This window comes from Nuphar pumila, chromosome 17, assembly GCF_984573655.1.
Source record: "Nuphar pumila chromosome 17, dmNupPumi1.hap1.1, whole genome shotgun sequence".
In the NCBI taxonomy this organism is placed as follows: domain Eukaryota; kingdom Viridiplantae; phylum Streptophyta; class Magnoliopsida; order Nymphaeales; family Nymphaeaceae; genus Nuphar; species Nuphar pumila.
Window position 1 is genome coordinate 38,137,995 of NC_143265.1, and position 13,222 is coordinate 38,151,216.

The window sequence follows — 13,222 nt, forward strand, 5'->3', positions numbered from 1 at the left end:
TAGGAAATATGGAATTCAAAATGTGAACTAACCGCTAAGAATTAATATTCATCTAACGAAAACACCAATTACAAAGTTAATCAGTAAACTAAAATATCAATCTTAGAATTGATCAGCAGAAAAAAATTTCAGAACAGCAGATTGATCTCTGCTGAGCTGTTGCAGAGTAGTTCATGGCAAAGCAAGAAATTCCGGCGAATGAAGAAAAATTCCGGCAGCTTCGCAAGATATGATTCTTTTGATTTGTTTTAAATCCAACCGGAGAACAGAATGGATTCCAGCAGTGCCAGAAAAGTGACCGTGAATCAGATGTAATCCGTTAGCTTATTACAGACTTCCGAAAAAAATTCACCAGAAATTTTTATCGATTCAGGTAATCGATCCCTTCTTTTAAAAAAAAAACAGAATTCTATCGATTCAGATAATCGATATACAAAGCTTAATCCAGCAAATCCAGATCAATGTTTTGATTAAAAATTTATGCAAATATTTATCAAAACTATTGATAAAAAAAAAAATATTCAGGCCGATCCTTGTCGATCGCCGGATTCTTCACAAAATTTTCTTCTTTTTATGTTTTCTTTTTATAAATTTTTTTTTTCATTTTCCAAATTGAGATTTAGCAGATTATCTTTCAAAAAAATTTAAAACGAAGAAGAAGAAAAACTAATTAGAAGAAGAAGAAGAAGAAGAAGAAGAAGAAGAAGAACTTACCGGTGAAGGAAGAGGTGGCTTCCACTTCAGGCGCCGCAATCGACTGGAAATTTCCTTGCCACCGGATGAGGATGATCGGCTGCTGCTGCTGGAAAAAGAAGAAGAAGAAGAAGAAGAAGAAGAAGAAGAAGAAGGAAATGAGGGAATCCGGCAATTAGAAAAAACAGAAGGAAGAAGGGAAAATCAGAGGGGGAAAAGCAAATTTCTGGCGCACAAAACTGGAACCCCCTCCGATCTGTTGTACGCCCCTTTTTAAAAGGGTTTAAACCGGTTGGAACCGGTTTGAAACAACCCCTTTTTATTTTCAAAACTTCCAAACCGGTTCCAGCCGGTTTGGTTTTTACTTGCTACTTTTTTTAAAAATACAAACCGGTTCCACCCGGTTTGTATTTTTATATTTTTTTATTATTATTATTTTTATTTTTTATTCTTTTCAAAAGTAAAGAAAACTGTGAAACTTTTCAAAAACAAAACTATTTATAAAAGAACTTCAAAACTAATCTACTATATTTTTTCTTTTCTTTTCTAAAAAAACACTTAAATTGAATAAAACTATTTTTCTAATTTTTTTCTTTTTAATAAAAACTAAAACCAACTAAAACTAAAATAGGCATAAGAATGTAAAATAAAACTATTTTTTATTCATTTTCTAATTTTAAATTATTTTAGCACATTTACTCAAAAACTAACATAAAATTGGGTTTTTGAAACATTATTTCATAAAATCATGCATATTTAAATGTTAATAAACCCTGAATTATATGCATGATCAGCAGGTCCTCCAGCCTGCACCTGGATGCAGCCCAGCTGCTGCAACAACCACAACACGACCGAGAACCCAGACTGGAAGACAAGAAAGGGCTGATGCCCAACGAATCCAAAATGGGACAGGCCTTTGACAGGTCTGGACTTTATGCGGTCCAGACCATGTCAGGCCAGGGAACGAAACAGCCCACACCCACTGTGATCATCGCAAAATTTTTTCCCTCGTAATATTCTCTCTCTTCTTTCTCTTTTCATTTCCGACCTCTTATTTTCCTCCTTTTTGAAGAAAAAAAGACGGAAAGAAAGAGAGAAGAGAAAAGAAAGAGAAGAGAAGAGGAACTCTTTTGCGGGTCTCACTTGACCTTAATTTTGAAGAATTTTGAAATAACTCACCTCCGTTTTTGAAATATTTGCGGGAAAACTGGGAGATGGGATCCGCTCGTCGGTACGAGGTTCGACTGTTCCTGGCGCCTTTACAAGGGGTAATCGAACCAAGGGTCGAATTTATGCCTTTTGTTTTGCTAAGAAGTTATCTAAGAATTTATCCTAAGTCTAAATGCACAAAGAATCATGCTTGTGCGAAATGCAAAGATGTATGCTCTTTTTGAAAATGTTTTGAAGAATTCCCAAGTGTTTCTGAGATGAATCTGATAAAGTGAAGAAATGATTTTTAACTTAGAACTTAAGATTAAAGTTCTAAGTTTTTAGAATAATCAAGAGCTTGGGAAAATAAATCTGGATTTTGGAAAATGATTTTGAAGTCTTTGAGATAAAAGAAGAAGAAAGGAATTTTCAAAGTCATAAATGGACTTTGAATCAGAATAGAAATGAAAAATGGAATTGAATCAGAAGGAAAGATAGAATCGGGAAATCTGAATAAAAATTGAGAAATGGAATTTGATTAAAAAGTTGGAATTTTAAGATGAAATCTGAATCCAACATCTGGATTCTGAATAAAATTCAAAGTTGAAGTTTGAATTTGGAATGGAAACTTGATTTGGAATCTGTAATGAAATGGAATTGGTTTTGAGGATTAGAATTAAAGTGGAATTTGGATTTGGAATTTTGAATAGAATTGGATTCAAGATTTGGAATCCAAGATGGTATTTGGATCTGAAATCTGAGATCCGAGATAGGGTTGGACTCTGGTTCCTAAGATAGAATTGGATCTGAAGTCTGAGATCCAAAATAGAATTGGACTCTGGATCCTAAGATGGAATTTGATCTGAGGTCTGAGATCCGATATGAATGTTGAATCCTGGATCCTAGAATGGGTTTTGGATCTGAATTTGAGATCCAAAAAGTGGAGATTTGAACTTGGAAATTGGGATCCAAGTTGGATTTAGGGTCTAACTTTGGATTTGATTTTGAATATGAATTTCAAAGTCAAATTGGACTTTGAATTCGAAGTTTGAATCTGAAATTTAGAAGATGAATCCAGAATTTCTAAGTTTGAATTGAATTTGGAATTGAATCTTGAATATACAAATGAATTTCAAAGTTAAATTGGACTTTTGAATTTGAGATAGAGTTTGGAATTTGAAATACAAGATGATTCTGAAGTTTCATAGTCAAATGGGACCTTGAAATTGAATTCTTGAATCCTTTTGAGAAATAGAGTTGAATTTGAATAGGTTTTGATCTGAGAAATAAAGAAAAGAACCACTTGGGTTTATGAAAAAGGATTTGGAAAATATGATGCAATTCTATCCTAAATGATGAATGAATTTAAAGAATTTTGAGATTGGAATTTGAAAAAGCTATTCCATTCTTTAAGTGAATTAAAATAAGATTGAAGACATAATGCATTCTTGACTATGGTCATTGAATGTATTATATAATAATCTATATTTAAATTCAAGAGAAGAATGAAATACATTTTGGTGATTTTATAGAATTTAAAATGAAATGAACCCTCAATATACCCTGACTATGGCCATTGGTATACATTTTGAGTTAATTTTAAGTTAAATTCTGATAAAAGAAGAAAATATTTAAGGAAAATATGACGAATTTTGAAAATGGATCCAGTGTGGATCCAGTGTTATTTTATAAAAGATAAAAACACTAAGTCTTGTTTACATCCCGACTATGGTCGTTGATGTAAATCATCAACTTAGGATTAATTTACCTCTTACGAAATGGTGCACGTGCCATTCGTGTTGTCATTTGTGAGAATTTGAAAAAAATAAAGGCAAAAATGCATGAAAACAAATAATTCATGATATTTACAATGCTCATTCATTCTATCTAAGACAGGAAATGTAATATTTTTAATATCTAGCTTGTTACAACACTTGAAAACATCAAAAATTTCTAATTCAAGCTTTTCTAATATTCCTGCAAGATAGAATTAACACACACAAAAAAAAAATGTGAATGTAGATGACTATTCCAGGTCTTACACAAGATGCTTTACTCACATTTGAATGAGAAAGGCTCATGGCCTACCCTGCATTTGTTAAAAGATGCACATATATAGGAGCATGTATGTATATATATATATAGATATATATAGATGTATATATATGGGTGATGTCATAGTTAAATGAACATTGGTATGCAATGAATGAAGGCAAGGGCTAGGGTAACCCAAAATGAATCATGTAATAACATGGCCATAGCAGCTCATGACGAACTATTATGGGAATAGTGACTTCTTGTGGTTTACATTAAAAGAATGACAAAGAATGATAACTCAAAAAGGGATCATCATGACAAAGAGAGAGAAATTTACATCCGTTCCCTGTGAACCACTGCAAAAGAATGGTAAAATGATAGTTATGATAGTTCAAGAATGAACTATCATGACAAAGAGAGAAAAGTTATAGTGGTTCTCTGTGAACCACTGCAAATGAAGAATGATGAAATGTAGTTATGGTAGTTCAAGAATGAACTACAATAAGAGAGAAATGGCTTACAGTGGATCCTTGTGAACCACTGTAAATGATAAAGAAGGAAGAAATGTAGTTATGGTAGTTCAAGAATGAACTACCATAAGAAAGAAAAGACTTACAGTGGTTCCTTGTGAACCACTGTAAATGATAAAGAATGAAGAAATGTAGTTATGGTAGTTCAAGAATGAACTACCATAAGAGAGAAAAGGCTTACAGTGGTTCCTTGTGAACCACTGTAAATGATAAAGAAGGAAGAAATGTAGTTATGGTAGATCAAGAATGAACTACCATAAGAGAGAAAAGACTTACAATGGTTCCTTGTGAACCACTGTAAATGATAAAGAAGGAAGAAATGTAGTTATGGTAGTTCAAGAATGAACTACCATAAGAAAGAAAAGACTTACAGTGGTTCCTTGTGAACCACTGTAAATGATAAAGAATGAAGAAATGTAGTTATGGTAGTTCAAGAATGAACTACCATAAGAGAGAAAAGACTTACAGTGGTTCCTTGTGAACCACTGTAAATGATAAAGAAGGAAGAAATGTAGTTATGGTAGTTCAAGAATGAACTACCATAACAGAGAAAAGACTTACAGTGGTTCCTTGTGAACCACTGTAAATGATAAAGAAGGAAGAAATGAAGTTATGGTAGTTCAAGAATGAACTACCATAAGAGAGAAAAGACTTACAGTGGTTCCTTGTGAACCACTGTAAATGATAAAGAAGGAATAAATGTAGTTATGCACACATGATATACTAAGATTTACCAAAATATATGCAATATCTGAAAAAAAAATGATAAAGAAAGACAGCAATAGGGAGCAGTTACCTCTTCATGCCAATAGAAGTTGCCAGGAAAGATATTCAATGACTTGAACGCTCATTTACCAAGGACCAGCTCCTTGAAAAGCAGGATGCACTGTAGTGCGCTTTCGAACTCCACTTCTTGTAAGGCAATTGTGAAGCGGCAATACCCAAGAACTCTAGTCCACAAACTGTTGTTGATGTACAATGTTGTGGTTCTAAGGATGGTCTCCCTGATATTTGACTCGCTAAATATGATATTGGTGCTAGTATCATCTTCAGAGCCATTTGGTTTGATAGAATTTCCAAAGTAAGCAGATGGCTTCGCTATCACAGATACTCCTCCAGAGCAATCTAGCACATCCCTTCCACACTGCTCTAACATCTCATTCAAACGTTCTACCCTTGTCTTCAGAATTACTTTCTGTTCAGCAATTGCCTCTGCATCCCAGCAACTTGTCTCTAGCATACTTCAGAGTACTGCGTAGCTTGCTTAAGCCAGGGAAACTGTGGAATACTTCAATCAGGAGAGGGTCATTCATAACCAATCAGCCAAATTTGATCCCCCCACTCAGCATCCCAAAGGAGAGTCCACCGAGGGGACAAACAGAAAATGTGGGTCAGACTCCTTCAGCTTCGACAATATGCCTTCTATGTTCCACTTATCCTGATTTTCATCATTGAATTCCAAACCAGAGAATGAAGTGTCTATCGCCACCCTGGCTCCGAACCTTATGCAAACTGAAAGGATGCCCCTAATTTCTTTATTGCTGTAAATGGAGCCCGTAGGGATGACTGTTGACCTTGAAATATACCCAGGGTCTGTGTATAGTCCTTAAAATGCTGTCAGTGAGCTTGAACCCACTGTCTTTCATTGTAGGAATAGTCACAATATTGGCTTTCAAAACTTTGCTGCAGACATGTGGATTCCATTAGAGCCAGCAGGGAAGCATAGGGTTCCACCTTCTTCAATGTTGCACAGGACTATTTTATCGAATAAAGCCAGAGGGCAGTCCCCATAAACCAACTCGGTGATATTATGCATCTCGATCCCATAACTATCCTTTATGAACAGTCGAAGCACAATAGTGACATCAGTCTCTTGCTTCGTCATGTTCTGTCTTGCAAAGCTTTCGAAGATGACACCTTTTGCAACCAGAGGAATAGGCAAGGAACTATGATCAATGTCCATGTGAATCAATGCCGAATCTCTTGTTTGATTCACAGAGAGCTCAGCATCACTAAAAGCTGCAATGACAGACTTCGCAAATCCAATCATCATATTTGAGCTCGTCTTGTACTCCTTCTATGATATAGGATGCTGGTCAACAAGCTGAAAAAGCTAGAAACTCATGGAAAAGACACCCATAATCATATTGGCTAAATAAAGCTGGATGACCATTGAGAAAATCGACTGTCTTAAACAATGCATTAAAGAAAGCTACTTCCAAGTCCGAAGAAACCTGATTTTTAACAAGGCCACAGAAAATGGCTGCATGTGAGGGTAAAACATTGTTGGCAAGGTACCTTAGAACCCTATTAGAAGCAGGAAGACTGGAGAGCTCGAGATGATCTAAAATATCCAAGAAAAGCCGAGAACCAATCTCCCGCATTGTATCCGGAATTTATTAAAAAATTATACTGGTAACAACTTCAAATTCTGTCATGCCAGTGATGACAACTCGTGGTTTTAACTTCTTGATCAACTCAATTAGAAGATCAGATTTGGCGTGGAGCTTCAATCACCATGATCACATTTTCTTCAGGTTGGTCATCTGTACTACAATTTATACCCTCTTTTGCCAAAGACGTCAACCATTTCTTGGGCAAGTTCATGTTAATACAACATTAAAAACTAGAAACAATTGATAGCTGCATCTAAAACCAGACCCACAGTACTGAAGCCAATAGCACCAAGCTTATCAACATATACTATGGTCCAACTTCTAGCAAGTAAGCTTGAGAATGCCAGCTCTTATTTAAAACTTCACCATAAACTCCTTAGCCATACAAAAAAACCTGGACATTTGCCACTTTGTTCTGATATTCTGGAGTAAACAATTGTTAAAGGTATATAGACACCATCATGTGAAATAACCTCCTCCGTTTCACAGACAAAGTACTCCAACATTGTGGTTCTTCTGGCTTATAAAATTGTTTACCTAAACAATCCTTGTGGGGATGATGAGCAAGCTGGAAGCTCAATCCTGTATCATTGTTCGCACCAATCACTCCCAATGGCAAAAACCTCTCACTGTACATCTAGCAATATGGCAACCTTTGGAAACTGAACGTTTATCCCCTGGGTGAAGATTTACGAGAATGTAGAAATATTCGTGGTGATGTTTCCAGAAAATACTACATACCACACTCACGTTTCTGAACTTGTTGCGGCCCATGTTAAAGATTGGTTGCACTAACTACATAATCCTTCCTTAGATGAAGTCCTTGAGTTAGAGTTCACAGTAATGAACTTGCCATCCTTTGTGCTTGTAATGTCAACGCAGTAATTTGCATCCTGCTCTTTAAACAACAATGTATCCACATTATTTGATCCCAGAATTGTAAAAAACACTCTGTAAGGCCACCAAATCTGATCTGTAACCAAAGTATGAACAACTCCCTGATTGGGGATTCTTTGATGCATACCGCAGTTTCCCAATGGTGGTGGTGGTGTGGAAATGAATGGGGCAACAACTATTTTTGTAAATGGATGAAGCAACTAGTGACAGAGTTATGTGGTAGCAATGGAATACCGGGCTATAAGTATTAGGCAGTGAATGGGAAAGAGGCCATAGGTGGTGACGGCAATGTGGGATAAGACAACATATGGTAGCAGTAGTGAAGTATGCATTTGCTAAGTACCCACAGATTCCTTCAACGATATTCCAAATAATTTTGCCACCTGAAGTTGACGTCTGCCAAGTGGTGGATGTGGCTCACCATGTATAGTAAACAGAGTATCCTTATTAGGGGATACATTCACAGCTCTTATCCAGATTATTTATCTCACAAGCAAAAAAAAAAAAAACTTTATTCAATCTGAGACAGGTTATATGTTAACAAAAAAAAAAGAAAAATTGCCTCAACGTAACATATATTACATGCTCTACAAAGAAAAAAATAAAAAAAGGTGACCCTAAAGAAGCACACAGCTAAAGATTCAAGAATGTAAGATGACGGTGCTACTATTCTTTAGGGTATCAAGATAATCTTACCTTTTTAGGCCAAACCATGATAAAAAAAAAAACTTCGATCAGATAGCGAGTTGATAGTAATTTAACCAGCATCTACATCAGCCCAACGTGATGAATCTGATGCCCATAGACATGATCATCCGAGGTATGTTTTACCAGGTCTTGCAACTCCAGACAAGACGGTGACAAAGGTAGCAGAGATAAAGTAAAATACAGAAATAAAAGGGGAGGAAATGACACGAGGGCTGCGAAATATCAGTCAGATATAAACAAATGTTAGAAATAGCCAATTAACTAGGTGTCATGAGGCCAATCGAGGTGAATCTTAGCAGGATACCACCGACTTCTAGCAGAGGAAAAGGCTAGGGACGCAGGGCATTTCCCTTGATGTGGTGGATCCACAATGGGTAACATTATCAGGAGTTTATTAAATCGTAAATGCATATGAGATGATAACCCTATCGGTTCAAGGGGGATTAAAACAAATATTATGGCGCATATCAGCAGAATCCTAAAAAAAAAAAAACACAAACAGAAAGCTTCAAAAGATTGAAAGATTAGAAGATCGAAACAAAAAATTTTATTAGAACATGATCGTTCCCTTTTGATGTTAGCACGTTTACAAAGGTTGATGATTGCTACAGGCAAAATCAACACTATATGGGTGCTCTAACGGGACCATGAACAAAATCAAGAACAAGAAAAAGGAATAAAGAAGAGAAAGAGAAAAAAAAAAGAAAAGAAAGAAAAGAAAAAGATAATAAAATGAAAGGAAAAGAAAAAAAAAAGGAAATTAAAATGAAGTTATACAAATTGAAAGATATAGATCGATGATTGGTATTGAATTAAAGTAGAATGATCATGAATTTGTAAAATAAAAAAAAAAGGAAAATGTTGGATAGAGAGAATGCTGAAATTAGAAAGGGATTTATAAGAACATAAGGGTTCCATTGATGTTGCATAAGGGTGAGTTCGATCCTGCTAAATGCAGGCCGACTCTATCAATGGTGCATAAAAAAAAAGAAATAAAACGGGAAAGCCTCAAAGAAATCAAAGAAGGAGAAATCAGAATGAAATTTTATCGGGTACTTACCAGCGTTTTATTGAAGTTCTGAGGGATGAAGAAGAAGCTTCTCTTCATTTTGCCATGAAGATCTTCTATTACTGAAGAAGAGGAGGGAATCAGAAGGAGAGGGAGATGAACATGGAAGGTTGATGCTCGATCCTGAAAGAAGGAAGGAAGTGCTGGGGTGAAAACCTAGGGTGAGGATGGGTCGAATGAGAGGATAATGAGAGTTATTTACAGGAAAGGGGAGGGGTGAAGACGATGGATCGAAAAAGAGGCCTTCCATGCCCCTTTTAAAGGTGGAGGAGATGGTTCGAGAAGGGGAGGTTAGAGATGAACGAAGGAGGAAAAAGGGAGGGCGATCGGTGGAAATGGAGAGAGAGGTGGTTTCGGTGGGTAATGGAGGAGAGAGAAAGAGAAGGGCGATGAAGAAGGGTGCGATCATCCCTTCTTTTTCCGAGGTCTCTCCAAGAGAAACCCTAAGAAGGGTTTTTTTGTAAAAGAATTTGGTTTTTCCAAAAAGAGGCTCCCTTAACAAAAATTTTCATAAAAATGGTTTAAAAATGATTTTTTTAGCAAAATCGACTTTAAAAAGCTTAAACTCATTCATTTTTTCTTGAAATTTTCCATTTTTTTGGTTTTTGTTTTATTCTTCAATTTTTTTGTATTTTTAGAATAAAATCCTAAAGTTTGTGAGAAAACAATGGTTAAAACTATTTTTTTTGTGTTTTTGCAAAAATATTTATAAAAGGAAATTTTTCTGAGAATTTTAAAAGCTATTTTGAGAAAATTTCTTCAGAAAATACATTTGGATCCGAATTTTGAAGTAATATGGACTTAAAGCAATGGATTCGGATCCGGAATTGATTTTGAATATATCAATATGGATTTTAATTCAGAGAATCTGAAGAAATGACTTGATTTTCTCAAAAAACGGGGTTAGGGGCAAAAGGGTCATTTTTACAAAACTTTGAAAAATTTGGGGTGTTCACAGATGCCCCTCTTTGCTACTAAGCCGGTTGAAAGCCGAGTTTAGTGGCAAAGATAACACTCCAAATTTTGAAAATGCCCCAGTCAGCAGGTCTGAACTGGGTGTGGAAAAATTATTTTGGAAATATGGCTTTTCAGGCTTAGAACCTTGTCCTGAATGGTTTTGGGAAGACGAAATCCTCGAAATGATATGATTGAGTAGAAAATGAGGAAATCGTGATGGGACTTTGGGTGAAAATCCTGAAATGATGGGAAATGAGAATTGTGATCAGGTCTCATGGGTGAGACAAGATACTCTTTTCGGAATGATTCAGGTTTTGCCCTTAACCTGGATGGGACGAAGATATATCAAAAATGAATTTGGAAATGAGGAAAGGAATACATGAGTACCTTGATGGGACATTTTGGAAAAGGCCTTGTGAAATGAAGCTCGAGTATGATCCTTTCTTGGAGGAATATATGAAGCATGGGTTCCTTGATGGGAAGAACCATGGTGGGACTGGAAGAAAACATCTCGTCAAAAACGAGGAATCTCATTGGAATGTGACTTAGGTTTAACCCAAACCTGCAAGGAAGATACCTCGCGAAGCGAGGTTCCGGGTTAACTCTTAATCTGGATAAGAAATCTACCATATGGGTTTCTCAAAAATGGAGAAAGCACGATGGGACCTTCGGAATTTGGATGGACAAATCCGAGAGGGGTTTTTGCGAAAGGAGGAAATATAGAGTTCCCCAAAGCTTCGAAAAGGGGAAGAAATTGGGCGTCTCATTGCTGAGACTGAAATAGCTTTTGAAATTAATGATCTTTCGCAAATGGTTCAGGTTTGCCCCTTATCTTGAGTGGGGGAAATCTACCATACAGGTTTCTCAAAAATGGAGAAAACCATAATGGGACCTTCGGAATTGGGACTAACAAATCCGAGAGGGATTTTTGCGAAAGAAGGAAATATAGAATCCCTAAAGCTTTGAAAAGGGGAAGAAGTTGGGCGTCTCATTGCTGAGACTGAAATAGCTTTTGAAATCAAAGAATCTTTTGCAAATGGTTCAGGTTTAACCCTTATCCTGAGTGGGGGAAATCTACCATACAGGTTTCTCAAAAAAATGGAGAAAGCACGATGGGACCTTCGGAATTTGGACGAACAAATCCGAGAGGGGTTTTTGCGAAAGGAGGAAATATAGAGTCCCTAAAGCTTTGAAAAGGGGAAGAAATTGGGCGTCTCATTGCTGAGACTGAAATAGCTTTTGAAATTAAATGATCTTTCGCAAATGGTTCAGGTTTGACCCTTATCCTGAGTGGGAACACCATACAGAATCCTTGACTGAAGAAACCGTGATGGGACAGGAAGAGATGCTTCAACTAAATGAGGCAACTCTTCTGGAAGATATAGACAACGCTAAGTTGCATCAAAAAATGGATATTTAATATTTATTTCTTTTTTTGGAATAGCTAGAAAACTTTGTGAAATAATCACTCAATATAGATTTTGATGAGAACTTGAGTTGTATCTTCGATTTTGGAAATACATGACCAGCAAAAAGCTGGGACTTTTGAAATACATGACCAGCGAAAGCTAGACCCTTTGAAATACATGATCGAAAGCTGGAACCTTTTCGAAATACATGACAAATAGACGTTGAGATCTTTTTGAAATACTTGTCCAGCGAAAGCTGGAACCTTTGAAATACGTGACCAGCGAGAAGCTGGAACCTTTTTGAAATACTTGACCAGTAAAATTGGAACATTTAAAATACATGACCAGCAATAATGCTGGAACATTTTGGAAATACATGACCAATGAGTGTTGGGTCTTTTGGGAAATACACGAATGGTTATGAAAAACTGGGTTTTAATAAAAAAATTTGAGAATGATCGAAATTGGGAGATTATAACCCGAGGGTTGAGAAAATGGTGAATTTTTGAAAATATTGTACCCAGAGGTTGGAGAATTGATAATCTTGAGAGATTTGGAGATATGAAGGTTTGGAAATGATAGATTTTGAGAGATTGAAACCCGAAGGTTTGGAAATGAGAGAATCGAGAAATCGCAACCTAAAGGTTTTGATTTATGGAATAGGTTGATTTTGGGAGCTCGACAATTGTGAGCTGGGACTTTTTGAAATATATGACCAGCGAGAGCTGGGTCTTTTGAAAATACACGACCAAAAGCTGAGTTCTTTTTTTGGGAATACATGACCAGCAAAGCTGGAACGTTTGAAATGCGTGACCAGCGAAAAGCTAGAACGTTTGAAATACCTGACCAGCGAAAAAGCTGGAACATTTGAAATACATGACCAACGAGTATTGGATCTTTTTTGGAAATACCTGACCAGCGAAAGCTGGAACGTTTGAAATACATGCCCAACGAGTGTTGGATCTTTTGAAATACCTGACCAGCAAAAGTTGGGACGTTTGAAATACCTGACCAGTGAGAAGCTGGAACGTTTGAAATATATAACCAACGAGTGTTGGATCTGACCAGCAAAAAGCTGGAACGTTTGAAATACCTGACCAGCAAGAAGCTAGAATGTTTGAAATACATGCCCAACGAGTGTTGGATCTTTTGAAATACCTGACCAGCAAAAGCTGGGACGTTTAAAATACCTGACCAGCGAGAAACTGGAACGTTTGAAATACATGACCAACGAGTGTTGGATCCTTTGGAAATACCTGACCAACAAAAGTTGGAACGTTTGAAATACCTGACCAGCGAGAAGCTGGAACGTTTGAAATATATGACCAACAAGTTGTTGGATCTTTTCGGAAATACCTGACTAGTAAAAACTGGGAC

At 36.4% G+C, this 13,222-nt stretch overlaps 1 pseudogene; it reads right to left on the reverse strand.

Moving 5' to 3' along the window:
• Positions 1–5,256: 5,256 nt before the first annotated feature.
• LOC149811891 (methionine S-methyltransferase pseudogene) lies at positions 5,257–7,016 on the reverse strand (annotated as a pseudogene).
• Positions 7,017–13,222: the final 6,206 nt, after the last annotated feature.